The sequence below is a fragment of the Eumetopias jubatus genome, unplaced genomic scaffold, assembly GCF_037043125.1.
Source record: "Eumetopias jubatus isolate StellerSeaLion01/CBP00866 unplaced genomic scaffold, mEumJub1_p1.0 scaffold_3, whole genome shotgun sequence".
Taxonomy (NCBI): domain Eukaryota; kingdom Metazoa; phylum Chordata; class Mammalia; order Carnivora; family Otariidae; genus Eumetopias; species Eumetopias jubatus.
This window is the reverse complement of record NW_028274809.1, coordinates 36,772,253-36,792,500: the sequence shown is the minus strand read 5'-3', so window position 1 is coordinate 36,792,500 and position 20,248 is coordinate 36,772,253.

The window sequence follows — 20,248 nt, the reverse complement described above, 5'->3', positions numbered from 1 at the left end:
AGTGCTGAAGAAAAACAAAACATTACTAGCATACACTTAATAAGCACACAATAATTAGATGGCATATTACTTTATTTCCTGACATATATTGTTCAGTTTGGGGAACATGATCTCCAATATAATAAAAAGGAGTATTATATACTGTTTATTTTCCCATTAACACCAAACAATTTTTATGCTGAATGTTAATATGTTCATTATCATTTCTCAAATATTTTGCATTGCATATGTTCAGGGTTTATGCAATCCTTCAAAATCATTTTAATAACATTTCAGATTGAAAGAACTCAAAACCAGAAGGTAGTAAAGATTTCTAAGTACTTGCAGAACCTCCCCTTAAAGTGGGGCATGGATACAGAGTACTTTCAAGAACATGTCTGTGGTGATTCAATGTTTGTTTCCTGTAGCTATTTAGAATGCTACATTAAATCCAGAACTTGCATATTACAACACGTTTTTTCCAAATGCCTCTTCCTTCAATAGAGCCAAACCTGACTTTACAATTACGTATTTTCCTGTGAAGGTATATATAAATTGAAAAGCTCTATTTAGTGAATCACAAATTACAGTAGTTTTTATTTTAACCACAGATATGCCTTCTCCCAGAAAAATATCTTCAATGACAAGAGGTCATATAAATGACACTTAAGACTTAAATGATTCAACATGCATCTGCTGCCTTAATTGATGCACATTAAATATGCATTTACATCTCTGACACTATTTGTGCAAAAATGTAAAAATCAAATAGATATGTCCTATTCATGTTATTAAAAACATAAATGTTTAAATCAGTCAGTATCTGCCTGATTTGATAATCATACAGATTTCATGATTAGATCTCATGAAATTTCTCTGTTCCTGGTAGTCAACAGAATTAACCAGAAAAATCACCCAATAGTGATGTGTCTTTTGGACAAAATCAGGCAGTTCATATATAGAGAGAGAGATTACTTCACTTGGTTTTCATGTGTTGATAGGTAACTACAAAAGCATGCCATTTAAAAATGTTAGTAAAATTAAATCAATTCTTACACACAGAAGTAAAATTATTATTTAAACATCTTTAGGTAACTGTTGATTGACCTGATGGAATCATGTTAAAATAGTTTTTGTAATTCTCTTACAATGCTGTTTAGTAAGTAGTAATAATATACGAATCATTTGGACTCACAATTCACTACTAAAAGCCTCAAATCAGTACTTATTAAGAAGTAATGAATGAATGCATAATATTAGGCATCATTCTAAGTTTTTTATATGTATTAAAACATTTAATCCTACAACCTTATAAAGAACTATTATTATTCCCATTTTATAGGTGAAAAAACCAAGGCTCTGAGAAGTTAAGTAATTTACCCAAGGTCACATATGTAGTGAGTGATAGGGCCAAGATTTTAAGCCAAGCAGTTTGTCTCCAGAATCAATCATCTTAATTATTGCATTAACCTATAACCTGTAATCTTAAACTCTGGAGGAGGCAAAGCAGTAGAAACAGAGTAAACAAATTCTTCACTCAATGAGCAAGAAGAGGATAGATTTCTTGTACAATGTCTATGAATCCAATTTTTACTAGATATTGATCACCACAAAAGAATATGGGACATTAACATTCTGACTTCGGTCAATTTCATTTTGTATTTAAAACAACTGCATGCACTTCAGTCTTCAAATAAAAGTGTTAGGAAAGACCATCTTGCTTTGCTATTTATAAAGCTACTAGAACATCAATCTCTAATTCCACCCTCAACCTCTAAAATACACATGCCTACATGGATGTGTACACATATGCACATACACATTTCTGAGACGCAAGATCTATCTTAGTAGTTTGATGTTCCTGGAGAGAAAAGGCAGCTGGCTGGAACAGTATCCCTACTATCTATTGTGCTCTCCATTTCTGTTTTCCTCATAAAGATAATACGAAAGTGATATAATCTTCAGTAACTGACTGATGTTGTGCTTTTGTGAGGCCTGGGAAGCAAAAAGACCAAGGTGAGAAACCAGTTCCTCCATTTACTGAGTTACCTCAAACAATTTGTTTACTTCCCTGAGTTTTAGGTCCCTCATCTAAAAGATGAAAATGATGATACCCACCTCATAAAGTTACTGTATGTAGGCCTGCCCAGGACAAGAATACACATAGAGCCCCACATACCATATGTCTAAATATTTAAACGTTATAAATGAAGCCAACAAACTGTTAAATAAAATATGTTCTATCCTCCTACCTTGACAAATATACCTTCATAATGACAAAAATCAAAAACAATATGTAAAGCTATGATTTTTATGGGACCAAAAGTTGACAAACACTAAAGACCAGGACTTCTGTTGATCGGCCAACAGTTTTAGAATCAGAAATAAAATAAAAACTTATATAATGCAAATTAGGAACAATTTGTTCTATAACACTTATTTTTTACCTTTATTTTAGCAAAATGATTATGTTGTTAAAAAGGTCAAGATTTTTACAATCTGTTTTGTTGACCATAATGATCTAAAGACTCTAAAATTACACATTAAGTTCAAAATTTGTACAAAATCCATCAATATAAATATAAAAATCTAAAAATTCTCCTGTTTTCAAAAAAGTTACTTCCAATATTTGCTTATTGGGTAAAATGAGTATTAGCAAGTATCAAACATATTAATCAAGATTATTTAACAAAGATGAACATTTCTGTTTTGAAAATATAAGAAAACCTTACACATTTTAATAAACTTATTTATAAATTCTAGTGTTCAGTCCATCTCACTGCTAATATAAAGAATGAGGGCGCCTGGGTGGCTCAGATGGTTAAGCGTCTGCCTTAGGCTCAGGTCATGATCCCAGGGTCCTGGGATCGAGTCTCGCGTCGGGCTCCCTGCTCCTTGGGAGCCTGCTTCTCCCTCTGCCCCTCTCTCTCTCTCTCTGTCTTTCATGAATAAATAAAAAAAATCTTTAAAAAAATAAATAATATAAAGAATGAATATATCTCATATATGTCACTATACACACTTAAAACTAATACAGATTGTTGCACAGCAAAATGTTTTCTGTGCAAGTGCTACAGAATCTGCACTAATTGATGACTATTGCTGGAACCGATGATCAGAACACAAAAAGAGGGGGAAAAGGAAGTTCAGTACTTCTGGGAAACAATGCTTGTTACTCAAGAATCTTTGTATTCATGCTATTACAGGAAGAACTTCATTAATTAATCAACTGATCTTTTCTCTTACCTAAATCTTTCCACTACTCAAATCCTCCCCATATTCCAAACCAGTGTTCATCTCTGATGTCAACAGCAGCACAGTCAACACATTTATATAGAATTGTAAGCACCACCCTTCATTTCAGAGACAGAGCAAGAGATGTGAAAAAGCATTGCTCTGGGATCATGAAAAGATGCTTAAGGCTAAGGGTCATATTGTATCCATGCTGAGTGCCTTATATTCTTACCTGCTTTTAACATTGTTAATATACTTGCAACTGTCACCTAACATATTACAGAAGAATAATCTGCTGCAATATTACTTGCTGTCTTTGTATCTTTACTGTAAGTAACTCAGAACAATTTTCCCCTTACCCTCTGTCCTGGAACAATAGCCAAGCTTGCATTTCCTATATTTTTAAGTTTTCCTGGTCCCAAGGGAACTGTCTCACAAAGTTCACACACAAGAGATCTAAACTTTCTAAGAGAGTAAGAGATCCAAGATTTTGAGGGAAGAGGCAGTTGCCCAAATATAGGGAGAAGGAATGTCTTTTTTTTTTTTCATTTCAAGGCTCATAGAGCAAATTCACACATAATACAATAAGATATTCATTTCCACATCAATTCACATTTACAACCACCACTGTTTCTGGGAAATAGTCTACTACTTTCTCTAAGATAGATAATTATGTGATTCTGGCTATACAAACCAAAATTCACTATACTCAAGATTCCTCTGCTCTTAGTCCTAAGGACAATTAATGGCTCATGTTATGTATTCTAAAATAAGTTTATCAACTTCAGTATTATTCAGCAATAGGAAATTATTTTCTGAGAAATTACATGGTCCTTTTTGTTAGTTAACTTTGAAACAGGATATTCAGAGGTAGTATTCTTCTCATGACCTCTATCCACAATATAGATGCCCTGGTTTTCTGACTGGAATGAATATTCAAAAACAAGACAGAAATAAAACACATTCAGGTTTTTAGAAATCTCTTACATGGGTAGGATTATTTATAAGGAGGACAGTTCTTCCAATGGGTATACCTCCTAGCTTAAGACAACATTCCACAAAGCAAAATGGTAAACAAAAACCCATTAAAAAATGAAATATTTACTTGAAAAGCCACAAATTAGTATCAACTATATACCTTCTGGGTAAAGCATGTTATTGAGGAACAATTGAGAACAAACTTAGGATGCTGAGAAATGCCTTTTCACAAGTACCTACGCAGCAAATGCTTCATATGCCATCCTAATTTTTTCCCTAACTCTTCCTTACTTCCAAATAATGACCAATAATTGCTCTTGTTTGCCAGTGTTGAAACTGGATTCATTTAATAAGGCAACCAACAGAATCAATTTTTACAAACTGTATCTTTATTGTCTTATTTCAAGAGCTAAGTCCAAACTTACCTTCTATTTCTTAATTATCTAAACTGCATTAGTAAAAGCTGGCCTTTGCTAAATGTAATAGACCCAAATATACAGTTAAGGAACTTTGTTAAACAAAGGCAGTTTATTTTTTAGATTTGAGGCCATGCCTGGTTAAAAGCTCAGGACCATATCAGCAAAACCGAAGTAATATGGCATTACTTTCCTCCCCAAATGGATCTAATTTATAAATATATATGACTTTCCTTATAGCTCTCAAACTTTTTTGGACAAAATCTATACCACAAATTCTCTCCAAAATAAAGGACAGCACATGATGATTTATCATACCCCCTCAGGCCACAATGTGTGTGTTTTACAGTTATATGATGTTCTTAGTTTATGTAAAATATATATAAATTAATTGAGTATAGTATCTGAACTCTAACCTTATCAATTCACCACAAGTTACATATTTTTAAATAGTCTTATTTTTTTAATGTAGGAATTTTAAAGAATGCCAAAACACAAAGCTAAATATTCATTCAAACCATACTTTTTCCATGTTTCCACTCCACCCCAAACGACATTCATAGAGGACCCATATTGAGAATTGCACAGTGCTAAGTGCTCAGAGGTTTTCAATAATTCCAGGAAAACATGTCCCTAACCTCACTGGTATACAGTTTTAAATTGCCACCTTATGTATTAATTTAGTGCATTAAATTTGCACAAGAGGGATGCATGATGTGACGTGGAATCTACAATTTAAAAGTTCCTCATTGACGTACACAAAAATCATAAGCAATACTGAATAAACAAAGGGGATTTCACGCATTTAATTAAATTGATGGCCAAAAGCTTTATATATTATGAGGCTGTCATTATCTTTTTTATTTTAAAAAGGTATTCTTCCAGCAATAAACTCCAGTATTCTTTAACATCACTTTACCCTTTCCAATAAGTGAAGTCTATAAAGAAATGCTAAATATTACCCAGAGACATTCTATTTCATAAAAAAATCTATCATATTTATGCTCTGTATCCAAGACTGCTTACTAGAATCTTCTCTGTATGGAGAAGTGAACAGAACTTGTTAGCTCTTAGCATATATCTCTTAGATGTTTAAATAGTAGTTCGTCATTCCCAGTCATGTTAGCCTTTATCTGCTCTCCTCTTCAGTCACAGCTGTCATCAGCAGAAAGGAGAGGGTGGCAGAGAAAAGGGGAATCAGACTTCCAATTACTTTTACCCCTGAAAAGAAAAGTATTAATAAGTAACACAGCCCTTGCATGAAGTATATATGCAGGAAATTGTTCAACATCATTATTCTGTGGGGGGCTTTCTCCCTGCCTTCAGAAAGAGGATGAGACACAAACTTTACTATGTGATATAACATCACAAAGAAGAGAGGAAAATAAAAGTTTTGCATATTCCCATTCATTCCTAGAAACAAATAATTTCTAATATATCCTAATTCAATAGCCGAATCTATGTATGTCAGTGTTCTCATCTTAAAATGCAGATCATAATCTTTCTCAGAGGATTATTGTATGAATTAACTGAGGTCTTCCAAATAAAGTGCTTATCACAATGACTAGTACTCCATAATAGATATTTTTATTATTATCTAATACTTTATAGTTAAAAAATATTTTTCTCCTTAAGTCATCCTGAATTTACTTTTGCATATAAGCTAGGAGTATAATTTTATTTTATCCAGAAAGATACTGGCTAGTCAAAATATATTAACCATATGGCTCATGTTACTCTGATAATTTCAAGTGTCATCTCTACTACATATTTAGTACTCATGTCAACATGAGTTTATTTCTGGACTCCATTTGGTTTCATTTATCTTTTCTCTATTTTGGGATCTGTACTTCACTGCTTTAATGATTATTAGGGCAAGTATCACTCATTGTCCTTTTTGAAAAGTCACTTGGCTATTATTGTCCATTTTTTTCTACCAGATAATTTTGTACTCAGACTGTTTTTTGTTTTGTTTTTGGTGTTGTTACTGTGTTTGATTTTTTTTACAAGGGCTTTATTGAACTTATAAATTAATTTGAAATTAATTGATAATGTTGCCTAGAAATATGGCATATTCATTTGTAGGGGTTCTTTATATATTCTGCATGTGAGTCTGTTTTTTATTGTTTATTGGGGTAAGCTAAATGATGCCCTCCCTCCCCAAAGATGTCCACATCCTAATCCCTGGACACTGTAAATATATTAATTTACATGGCGTGAAGGACTTTGGAGATGGGATTAAATTAAGGATTGTTGAGTTGGGGAGATCATCCTGAATTGTGAGGATAGGACCTTGTGTATCCACAACGATCCTTATGAAACAGAGTAAGGAGAGTCCATCAGAGATAGAGATGTGAAGACAGAAGAAGAGATCAGAGTGTGTGGAGCCATGACATAAGGAATGTGGGCTGGAAAAGCTGAGCAACAAATTTTTTCTACCAAGAGCCTCCAGAGGGAAGACAGCACTGCCAATTTCTTGGCTTTAGCCCTCTAAGATCCATTTGGACTTACGTTCAGAATAGTAAAATAATAAATTTGTGTTTCAAGACACAAAGTTTGTATTAATTTATTACAAAAGCAATAGGAAACTAATAATACATTTCAGTATTGCAAATTTATTGCAAAAACACTGTGATTTTTTGGTATTAACTATTTCTTTTGTGTGGGGGAGATATTCATGTTGTTGAGCCTATGCATAGCTTCCAAAACTTTCACTATGGCTGCTTTATTTATAATTTCATTGAGAAAGTGACTAGAGTAGCTAAGGAAGAAGGCTGACTGACAGGTTTTCCTTTTCATGTGATTATTACTAACTTCTTTTTGTAGTAGAGCCTTTTAGTGAATATTTGCATGTATAAAAATAAATATTCATGTATTTCTTAATCCTTTTTATCAATCCTCCAATATTATTAATTCCAAGTCTCTAATCATTTGACAGTGATTAGCCACTGCCCATGAAATAATGCAGATCTTAACCAGAGGCAAATTCTCCCTCCAGGCAAAGTAGACATGTATTGCTTAAAATTATGTGTATTTTGAGGCTTTTCCTTCTCTACTGTTTTTTAAGTGTTGGTCCAAATAGGGATCAAAAGCAGTCTGCTTTTGGCAGAAAAAATATCAAACCACACTCAAATGATTTTCTCTCAGTGGACTGGTCCAAGTGGATGCCTCATGAATCCACAGGCCATGTGATTCTACTATTATCTAACTCTCATAGGTCTTACCAAGACAATTAAAGAAAATGTTACCCAGTATTCTTAAGGTTCTGTAGCATGATGTTATTTATGTAGTGAAACTGATGGCTGATAGCATTATCAGAATATCTACAAATTGTATCTACAGCTTAATTGTGACAGAGGGGAGAGGGTAGATATAATTCTGAGGCAATTTGGTTAAGTATACTACTATCTTACCAAGAGAAAGCAAATTGCCTCTGGTTTTGTCTGCTGTTTGATGAGGAAAGGAGGCCATTTGCTATATCAAAAGGAGTCAAATCTAGAACAATTGATGGAACCGTATCTGGAAAATTTTATTGGAAACCTAAGCTGATTATATTTCATATGATGTGCCACTGTTCCCCCAACCCATCTCTGTTCTGCACTTGTCAAACTGGAGAATTAAATGGGGATGTGATAAGAATGACCTAACTTGTATCATTTGTCTTTGATGATGCCACTCTTCTTCGTTATTCTCCTAGGGATGCAGTATTTGTGTGTGTGTGTGTGTGTGTGTGTGTGTGTGTGTGTGTGTGTGTGTGTAATTTACCATTTTGGTAGACAGAGCTCCAGGGATTTCTACTAAATTCTTAAAGTCATAAAGTCATATCTTTCTGTCATGGATCATATATTTTATGCATGGGTCATGGATCCCCTGTGGGAATTCTTCTATTTGTTGAGGACATATGTTACAACTAAACACTTAAATCTGGGAAAATAACCATAATATGGGTTTGGGATCCCACCATGCCTATTCTCATTTTGAAATGATACTTTTTTCTAACTAAACTTACCATGAGCTTCCTTCTGATCTGTGGACTTATTTGTGTTTTATATCTCCAGGAATTATTGTTGGCTCATAGCTAGTGCTTACTAATCCCCAAATATTTAGATATTTGCCTTTTATTAAGTGTACTTATCCTTGTAAACTGCTACAGCTCTTTTTAGAGAACGTAAGGAAGTACTTCCTAAAGAGTTCTTGGTTTCTCCTTTATTTAAGGGTCTCTGGGTTTATGAACTCACTCAAATATGGGAATTCGGATAGAGATTATGTATAATTTTACATGTGGTAGCTAAAGTCACCAGTCTGTCCCCCAGAACTAAAGTTTATTTGGTTGTGCACATCAAGTAGGTCATTAGTGGATTGCCCATTTCTTACAGACTTCGTTACTCCATAATCCATTACCTACTGGTTCAGATCCTGGATGTTTTTGACTATTTTGATTACCACACTGTCCTTGTTGTCTGCTGAATGATGGATAGCAATCATGTCCATTTTGCTTCAGGCAATTAAGTACTACTAAATTGATCTATGCCAAGTTGGGATTCTGGTATACTACTGAAATCATGGAACCCATTTCTACTGCATCTTTTTTTTACTGGCAACCAGAGTACATCCATTAGAGTCATTATAGAGATATTAGCACTCCTTTAACTAATGGCTTTCTCAAACCCTTAGTGGGTCATTAGGGAACTTGATGAGGGGTATGTATAAGAGGACAACATGTGATAAATAAACTCTAAAATTTTTATTATCTCTATGTTTAGATTGCTTTCTTTATATTATATAAAGAAATACTTGCCATTTCAACTTCATTTAGTGTGGGTCACCACTGAGTCCATATTTTAGTCAACCAAACAAGCAGACAATTACAACCACTCCCGGCTACTTCAGGTAGCACACTGAAATCACAGTCTTTTATATTTAGTTATACATTTTGCTCTCTATATATTTATATACATATACATATTATGCATTGATATTCATAGTTAATATATTGATAATTTCAGTCCAGTCTAAAATTGCTATTTTCTTCTTGGTCCCCAGCAAATTCATTATATTATTGATATAATTTAGCAAAATCTTGCAATTATTTTGCTATGTGAGCCTTTATTCTTCCAGGTCTCACTTAGTATTTGACCACTGTGTATACTTAGATTTGACTCTAGTTAAAAGATTTTGAGACATTAGGAATAGTGGAGGTAGCAATGAACAGAATTGACATTCCCTTGCAAAACAACCCTCCCAGACAAAAAGTTAATATAGGATCTTCAAGTAAAGCAAAAAGAACCTCTGTAGATAGGGGAAAAGGAGCTTTATCTGGCAAAGTAAGCATAGTGAGATTGGGTATGTAAGGTTACTCTCATTCTTCTGAACTCTCTAATATATTCCATTTTAATTTGTAACCTCTCACTTTTTCTTGATCAGTGCCCTTAATTTCTTTTTTTTTTTTTAAGATTTTATTTGTTTGACAAAGAGAGACGCGGTGAGAGAGGGAACACAAGCAGGGGGAGTGGGAGAGGGAGAAGCAGGCTTTCTGTGGAGCAGGGAGCCCGATGCAGGGCTCGATCCCAGGACCTTGGGATCATGACCTGAGCCGAAGGCAGACACTTAACGACTGAGTCACCCAGGTGCCCCGGGACCTTAATTTCATATAAGAGATTGGTTAAGGCTTTGCATTAAAATGAACTTTTAATTCAGCAATCTATTTGACCAAGTTTTAGGTTTGATTTTCCTCTATTTCAACTTTCAGCTCTAACAGGTAAGTGATTCGGGCGCCTGGGTGGCTCAGTTGGTTAAGCGACTGCCTTTGGCTCAGGTCATGATCCCGGAGTCCCGGGATCGAGTCCCACATCGGGCTCCCTGCTCAGCAGGGGGGTCTGCTTCTCCCTCTGACCCTCTTCCCTCTCGTGCTCTCTATCTCTCTCTCTCTCTCAAATAAATAAATAAAATCTTTAAAAAAAAAAGGTAAGTGATTCTTTTAATACACAGAATCCCTAATTTTAGTCTGTGTCTTCAGCTGACAATTTAAAACTTCAAGATTATCACCTTATATGTTATGCTGTCCAGTATATATATATATATATGTATATATGTGTATATATATGTATATGTGTGTGTGTGTGTGTGTGTGTGCGTGAATGCTATTTTATGGCATTGGGTCTTGTTCCTGCCAAAAATTTGCACAGATAATAATTTAATGACAATTTTACCACTTCCTGCCATCTAGTATAGTCTCATCTCTTAGTACTAGCTATTTTTTCACTGTCTTCTATCCCAGTTTGGCTAGATAACCATCTTAGATTTCCTTCTACCAACCACATATTGTCCTTGCCACCCCAGATAATATGAGTGTAATTGCAACACCTATCTGCAGTTTCTATATTAATATTGTTAGGTATAAGACAAAAATTTACTCTGGCTGATGTATGCTAAAATGGAATTTATTAAAGAGGTGTTAAATGGTTCATATAAACACTAGGAGGGCAGGAGAATTGGCTTTAGAGACATCATATTCAGGACAAACATAGCATCACTCAGCAGAACTTGTCCACTTAAAACACTTCTGCCACAGGATGCTAGACACTGCTATTCTCAGCAATGCCATGCTGCCTGGGAATCTGGTCATGTTGCAACTACTTCATGGTTATAAAGAGTTTAGAAAATTGAGTTTTAGACATTTTCATCTTCAAATTTTAACTTCCACCTAGACTTATGAGAAGGTACATCTCCAGAGCTATTTGGAGTATTCAGATACGGGGCATCCACCCCAAGTCATGACTACCGTTGAACCTTGAACAACACATGTTTGAACCATATGGGTCCACTCATACACAAGTTTTTTATGGTACAGTACTGTAAATGTATTTTCTCTTATGATTTTCTTAATTCCCTTTAGTTAATTTTATTGTAATACAGTATATAATACATGTAACATACAAAATGTGTTAATTGGCTATTTATGTTATCAGTAAGGTTTCTGGTCAACAGTAGGATATTAGTTAAGTTTTTGGGGAGTCAAAAATTATATATAAATTTTTGACTGCATGGGGGTCAGTGCCCCTAACACCTGCATTGTTCAAAGATCAACCATACTTATTTACATACATATGTATGTGTTATATTACTTGTTACTCTATATTATGTATATATAAATAAAATCAGTAAGTGTTTTTCTGAAGTTACATAAATGAGAAGCATTTGTCAATAGGCAGGTTGAAATTTAGGATATGTGTGGGAGGGAAAAGCAGGCACCAAGCTACCCCTTGTCCTCACTTCTTGCCTGCTGATAACATGAGCTCAACTCCATTCAGTGTATTTCTCTTATGGGCAGAGCTAGTTTTCTGTTTTGTTTTTTTCCCCATTAATACCTCTTGGATTTACCCCCATCTGCTCTTATGTCATTTGAGCCTAACAAATGGTTTTGTATTTAGAGGGTATTTATTGGATTATATTTTAGAGTTTAAAAACACTCAGACTGGTAATGAATAGGGAGAGGTGTCACTAGCTTAGCTCTTCGTAATAAAGCCCTATGGAAGAAGCTGCTCTGCATTTACCAAAAGTACATTCTCTTCCTTTTGGGCATAGAACTAGAACAGCATTTCCCAGGTTTTCTTACAGTTGGTTGTGACCCTGTGACAAAATTCTGGCCATTGGAATGTGGGTGAAAGTAATGTGTAGCATCTTAACATACTATGTACAATCCTCCATGTTCTTTTTCTCTTCTGGCTGGTGAGAATGCAGACATTGTCTAAGGTGTTGAGAATGGTCGAGCCACAGTATGGAAAGAGAAAGCATAGAAAGTGGCCCTGCTACTAACTAGAACTTTCCTTTGACTTTAGTTCAGTTGCAAACACCTTATAATGCCTTCTATTTATTTATTCTATTGATGCTGCTTATTAACTTTCAGTAACTTCTTTTCAAATACTATCCTTTTTGGTTGTATTCTGTACAGCTTCTAATTATTTTTACAAACTGTGTCTGGTTTCTAATCTCTGATTTTTTCCTGAACTTTGAACTGTAGATTTTTCAGCTATCTCCTGAAACCTCAAATTCTGGAATCTATATAATTATAACCTTTACTTTTCCATTCCCCAAGGGCCCAATATCATAAATAGAAATCCAGTCTGGGAACCTTTGTAGCCTATGTATTAACTAATATACAAAAATGAATGCTATAACAGTATTACAGGATAGATTCTGGAAAAAATATTTTCCATTTTCATCACTTCTCATTATGATCAATGTGATTTAGGGTCTTAAACTTCACAGAGAGATTATAAGAGACTTCTCAGATTCCATTTTCTATCAAAATTATTTAATAAGGATCAATCCAAATGCTTTCATATGAAATATATTATTTTATATTATATTATATCTTATACTATATATAATATACGGCATATTATATATTATTTTATATTTTATATTGCTCAAGGTCACACAGCTAGAAAAAGATATAGCTAGGATTTGATCCGAGGCATCAATACACCAAATTCCAACCTCTCAACCTCTCAGCCAACATTCAGGAGAGGAATGCATTCTTAAGGAATAAACAAATCCCAAAGCCATTACAAGAAATAATGCTAAAGTTGATTAAGTACATGTTAATACATTTTTGCACTTTGAATGACACTATAAACAAAGTTAAATTAAAAAACAACACAACAGGTGCCCGGCTAGCTCAGTCGGTAGGGCATGAGACTCTTAAAAAGCAACACAACAGGAGAAAGGGTTTGCTAACTGATAAAGGTTTAAAATACAAAATATATATAAAGCTGCTAATAATCATTAAGAAAAGAAAGAGAAAGAAGGAGAAAAAAATAAGTAAAGAATCTGAACAGGCAATTTAGAAAGGAAGAATCACAAATAATACATATGAAAAATAGTACACCTTACTGCTGTAAAACCAGATAATCAGAGAAATGCAAACTAAACAACACTGATTTTTTTTAACTACCATTGGACTGGGAAAAGTTTAAAAATGGTTAATATCCAGTGTCATACAGGTATAGAAAAACACACTTGATGGGACTGTAATTTGGTACTGACTTTTAGAGTGTAATTGGGAGGTTTCTATTAAAATATATACAAAGAGTGTACACACATACCCTCTGACTTAGAAGAGTATACATATGTACACCCTTGATTTAAAAATTCTGTCTAGTTATCCACTTTCAGAAATACTACTAAACTCACCTACTAGACACAAAGATGTTCACTGCAACATTACAGTTAGAAACAACCTAGTATCAGAAAGAAATAAATGACCATGAAACACCAGTACTATGGAATCCTCTGCAAAAGTTAAAAATGAGATAATCTATAGGTAATGATAGAAAAATATACCTAAGATTCATATTGTTGTTATAAAGGAAGTTGCAGAATCATACATTATGAGTCTCTTAAAAAAAATAACCTGTATGATGTCCATGTCGTACATAGAACACATACATAAATGTTTTAGAAAAGGGCTAAGAAGGAGCTACAGCAAACTGTTAAAAATGGTTATCTCTGAGAAGGGGGAGCTAGACTGGAAAAAGATGGTGACTGAAGGGGAACTCTTTACGTCTTTTAATGTTAACAACAATAACAAACACACATTCAGGTATTGTATAAGTTTTGTAAAGAAAAAAATACATTAAGTAAATCCTGTGATTGAGAAGGAGTTTTAATGGGTGGCACCAGTTGCCCCAGCAAAACCCAGGACACTGGAAGTCTCTCATTTTTTTGTTTTGATTTGTTTTCAGCTTTATTGAGATATAACTGACATACTGTGTAAGTTACAGGTTGATTTGCTACATCTATATAAGGCAAAATGATTACCACCATAATGTCAACTAATACCTGTATCACATCACATAATTACCATTTCTTTTTCTGTGGTGAAAATATTTAAGATCTGCTCTCATCAACTTTCAAGTATGTAATACAGTTCTGTTAACTATAAGCACTATGCTGTACATTAGATCCTCAGCACTTACTCATCTTATAGCTCTAAGTTTATACTCTGACAAATATTTCCCCTTTACCCCAATCACCCAACCCCTGGTAGCCACCCCTCTTGTCTGTTTTTAGCATTTTTAGATTCCACATACAAGTGATATCATACAGTATTTATCTTTCTCTTTTCTGACTTATTTCAATTGGCATAATGCCTCCAGACCCATCCATGTTGTTGCAAACAGTAGGATGTCCTTTCTCATGGCTGAAAAATATTATAATAAACACACACAATCTATATAGACATATATACATATGTATATGTATAGATATATGATGTATATGTATAGACATATATAGTATACATATGTATATATAATGTATATAGATGTATATAGATCATATATCTATACATCTCTCTCTCTGTATATATAGAACAGATTACCTTTTCCTATTGCATATTCTTGATGCCTTTTTTGTAAACTGATTAAACATATATGAATGCATGCTTATTTCTAGCCTCTCTATTCTGCTCCATTGGTCTATATTTGTATTAATGCCAACACCATACTGTTTTGACTATTACAGCTTTTACTATAGTTTGAAATCAGAAAGTATGATGCCTCCAGATTTGTTCTTCTTTCTCAAGATTTCTTTGGTTATGTGGATTCTTTTGTGGTTCCATGAAAATTTTAAGACTATTTTTTCTGTGAAAAATGCCCTTGGAACTTTGACAGGGATTGCACTAAATCTGTAGGTTGCTTATGTTAATATGGACATTTTAACAATATTAATTACTGCAATCCATAGCATGGAATATCTTTCATGTATTTGTATCTTCTTTAATTTCTTTCATCAGTGTTAGTTTTTAGCATGCAGATCTTTCACCTCCTTGGCTAAATTTATTCCCAAGTATATAATTTTCCAAATGCTATCGTAAATGGGATTTTCTTAATTTGTCTGATACTTCATTGTCACAGAGATGCAACTTTTTTTTTTTGTATTTTGATTTCTGCAACTTTATTATTATTTCTAAAGTTTTCTGGTGCAGTCTAGGATTTTTTTTTAAAGATATGACATCATGGCATTCATAAATAAAGACAATTTTACTTCTTTCCTTCTGATTTGGATTTCTTTTCTTTTTCTGACCTAATTGCTCTGGCGAGGACTTTCAGTACTCTTTCAAATAAAAGCAGTAAGAGTGAGCACCCTTGTCCTGTTCTTGATCTTAGAGGAGAAGTTTTCAGCATTTCACCACTGAGTATGGTATTAGCTGTGGGCATACCATATATGGCCTTTATTATGTTGGGGTGTATTCCCTCTACACCCAGCTTGTTTAGAGTTTTTATCATGAAACGATGTTGAACCTTGTCAAATGCTTTTTCTGCATCCATTGAGATGATCATATGATTTTCATCCTTCAGTTATAAATGTGGTATATCATTGATTGATTTGCAGATACTGAATCACCCTTGTATTCCTAGAAAAAATCCCACTTGATCATGGTATAAGATCCTTTTAATGTATGCCCGAAATTTGTTTGCTGATATTTTGCTGATTTTAGTATCTATGTTCATTGGAGATATTGGCCTGTAATTTTTTTTTATGATGTCCTTGTCTGCTTTTTGGTATTAGGATAATGATGGCCTTGTAAAATGAATTTGGAAGCATGTCCTCCTTTTCTATTTCTTTGGAAGAGTTTCAGAAGTATTGGTATTAATTCTTCTTTAAGTGTTTGATAGAATTCACCATCTTTCTGAACTTTTTTGGGGAGGTTTTTAATTACTGATTCAGCCTCTTTACTAATAATCAGTCTGTTCAGACTTTCTATTTCTTTATGATTCGGTCTTGGTAGGTTGTTTCTAGAAATTGGCCCATTTCTTCCAGAATGTCCAATTTGTTGGTATATAACTATCCAGAGTAGTCTCTTAAGATCCTCTGTATTTCTGTGGTATCAGTTATAACATCTCTTCTTTCATTTCTGATTTTGAGTCCTCTCATTTTTCTTGGTAAGTCTAACTAAAGATCTGTTTCATTTCTTTCAAAAAACCAGCTGTTTTGTCGTTTGTCTTTTAAGACTATCTCTTTTCCTCTGCTTTGATCTTTGTTATATCCTTTCTACTAACTTTGGGCTTAATTTGTTCTTTATCTTTTCTAGTTCCTTGAAATATAAAATAAGGTTATTTGAAATTTTTCTTGCTTCTGAAGGTAGACATTTATCACTATAAACTTCCCTTCTAGAATTGTTTTGCTGCATCACAAAAGCTTTGGTATGTTGTACTGCCATTTTCACTTGTCTCAAGGTATTTAATTTTTTTTTTAATTTCTACTTTGACCCAATGGTTATTCACTAATATGACTTCTAATCTCCACATATTTGGGAATTTTCCAGTTTTTTTCTTGTAATTGATTTCTAGTTTCAACCATGGTATTTGGAAAAGATGCTTGATATTATTTCAATTTTCTTAAATTTATTAAGACTGTTTTGTGTTCCAACATATGACCTACCCTGGAGAATATTCCATGTGTGCTTGAGAAGAATGTGTTCTGCTGCTGTGGGATAAAAAGTTCTATAAATGTGTGTTCAGTCAATCTGGTCTAACATGCAATTTATGTCCAATGTTTCCTTATTAATATTCTGCCTGGATGACTAGCCATTGTTGAAAGTAGGGCACTGAATTCCCTAATATTGTATTTCTGTCTATTTCTCCCTTGAGTTGTTAATTTTGCTTTATAGATTTAGATGCTCCTATGTTGACTGCATTAATATTTACAAATGTTATATGCCCTTGACCCTTTTATTATTGTATACAAAGAAGGTATACAAAGGTAACTTGTCTCTTGTTACAGTCTTCGTCTTAAAGTCTATTTTGTCTGATGTAAGTATAACTACTTCTGCTTTCTTTTGGCTTCCATTTGCATGGAAACTCCTTTTCCATTCCTTCACTTTGAGTCTTCATATGTTCTTAAAGCTAAAATGAATCTCTCATAGGCAGCACATACTTGGGGCTCGATTATTTTTTTTTTAATCTATTTGGCCACTCTACGTCTTTTGATTGGAGAACAGTCCATTTACATTTAAAATTATTGATAGGTATGGACTTGATAGGACTTGATAAAATTATTGATAGGCATGGGCTTATTGCCATTTTAATTGTTTTCTGGTTGTTTTGTAATTCCTTTGTTCCTTTCTTCCTCTCTTGTTCTCTTTGTGATTTCATGGTCTTCTGCAGTAGCATGCTTAGATTTCTTTCTCTTTTGTATATTTACTATAGGATTTTGCTTTGTGTTTATCATGGGTCTTACATAAAGGTATTATAACAGTCTATTTTAAGCTAATAATTTCCAACATACAAAAAAGCTCTAAATTTATACAGTACCCTCCTCTCCCATTTATGTGTTTGATGTCTAAATTTACTTTTTATACTGTGTATACACTATCAAATTATTGTAGTTACAGTTTTTACTATTTTGTCTTTATAATGTTATATATAAGTTATCCACCACCATTACAACATTAGAGTATTCTAATATATTTACCTCTACCAGTGAGTTTTATAATTGGATGTTTTCCTGTTATTAATTAGTATCTTATTGTTTTAGCTTCAAGAATTCCTTTTAACATTTCTTGTAAAGCCAGTCTAGTGATGATAACTCCTTCAGATTTTGCTTGTCTGGGAAACTATTTCTCTCTCCTTCAATTCTGGAAGGGTGACTTTGCCAGGTAGAGTATTGTCAATTGGCAGGTTTTTCCTTTCTGCATTTGAATATATCATGCCACTAACTTCTGGCCTGCAAAGTTTCTGCTAAAAAAAACCTGCCCGCTGTCTTATCAGGAGTTGCCTTATAAGAAACACTTTGTTTTTCTCCTGTTTCTTTTAAGACTCTCTTCTTTAATGTTTGACAATTTAACTATAATGTATCTCACTGTGAATCTCTTTGGATTCCTCTTGTTTGGCACTCTCTGGGCTTTTTGCATCTGGATGTCTGTTTCTTTCCTCGGATTCAAGACATTTTCACACACTATTTTTCAAATAAGCTTTCTGTTCCTTTTTCTTGCTCTCTCCTCCTTCTGGGATGCCTATAATGTGTATACTGGTTAGTTTGCTGATGTCCCATCAATCACTTAAGCTATCTTGGCTCTTTTTCTTTTGTTTCTCTGATTGAATTACACTGCCCTGCCTTCAAGTTTCTTGATCCTTTCGTCTACTTCAGCCAGTCTACTGTTGAACCTCTATATTGAATTTTTCAGTTCAGTTATTACACTTTTCTGCTCTGTGATTTATGTTTGGTACTTTTATATATTTTCTAATGCTTTGTTGAAATCCTCACTCTGTTCATACATTGCTCTCCCGATCTTTGTGAGCACCTTTATGACCATTATTTTCAACTCTCTATCAGCTAAATCACTTATCTCCATCTCATTAAGATGTGAATGTTTTTTATCATGTTCTTTTATTTGGAAAATATTCCTGTTTCTTCATTTTCCATGACTCTCTGTGTGGTTTTCCATGCACTGGATAAAATAGCCACCTCTCCAGTCTTGAGAGGTCTTGTGTAGGAGACAAAAGGTATTAATCAGCCCAGCCTAAGCTCCTAGTTGTCTCTCAAACTTCTGTAATTATCTAAGTGCCTTCTTTGTTCTGTTGCCCCCAGTAGTTTGTTTGCAAAGATCCATCTGTGTTCCATAATGGAAGATCATAGTTGTCACCTAGATGCAGTTAAATGGAAGCTGGACTCTCACACAGCAGCTGGAAAATTATGTAGTTGGGCCCCTTTCAGCAAGAAATTGAGAAGTGGGCATTTTTGCCTGTTTTTCTGCACTTGGCCTAGGTATACAGTTCGGGGGGTGGGGGGTACTCCTACAGCCATTAAGATCTGCTATAGTCTTGTGGAATTCATGAATTCAAGCCCTATTGGCTATCAATGCCATGCAATCCAGGGGCCTGTGCCTTGGTTAGGAGTCACAGAAGCTGGTACACCAGGTATGTGAGCAAACATCTCTTCCAGGAGACTTGGAGAAGGATAGAAAAAGGCAGGGAAAGTGTGCACAGGCTTCCCTGGTCTCCAGAGAGAATCTCAGTCAGCTTCTAGTTGCATGCCGTATAAAAGCCCTCAGGTAGCAACTTTTAAAGTATGCAAATAGACCCTTTTCAGTGGAAGACTGGTAAATGGGTATTTTTTTTTTGGCAGCTCACTCTGTGCTGAGCTCTGGAAGGACAGCTGGTTAAGTACCGTTTTCTTTGCTTGCTACAGTCCTATGGGACTTGTGAATGTAAGCCTCACTGGATATCAGAGCCAGGTGATCTGGGGACCTGTCCCTCAAGCAGCAGCCACTGAAGCTGGGGTACAGACAAGTGTACAAGCTTTTAGCAATGATTTGGAGTGGATTAGAGGGAGAAGGCACTGGAGGCATCTGTTGGCTTTCCCAGCCTCCAGGGAGGATGGCAATCAGCCACTAGATGTGTACTAAGTTAGAAGCCTGACCTCCAGTCAGCAGCTTTTAATGTAAATATATCCTTGTCAGGGAAAACCTGGAAGATGAACATGTTTTGCCTGTTCCCTCTGCACTGAGCCCTAGGGAGATAGCCATTGTGAGCTCTCTAAAGCTCATCAAAAACTGTTTTATTATTTCCTATAGTCTTGTGGGACTCAGGGACAAAAACTCTGTTGGGCTTTCAGAGCTAGGTGTTTGGAGAGTC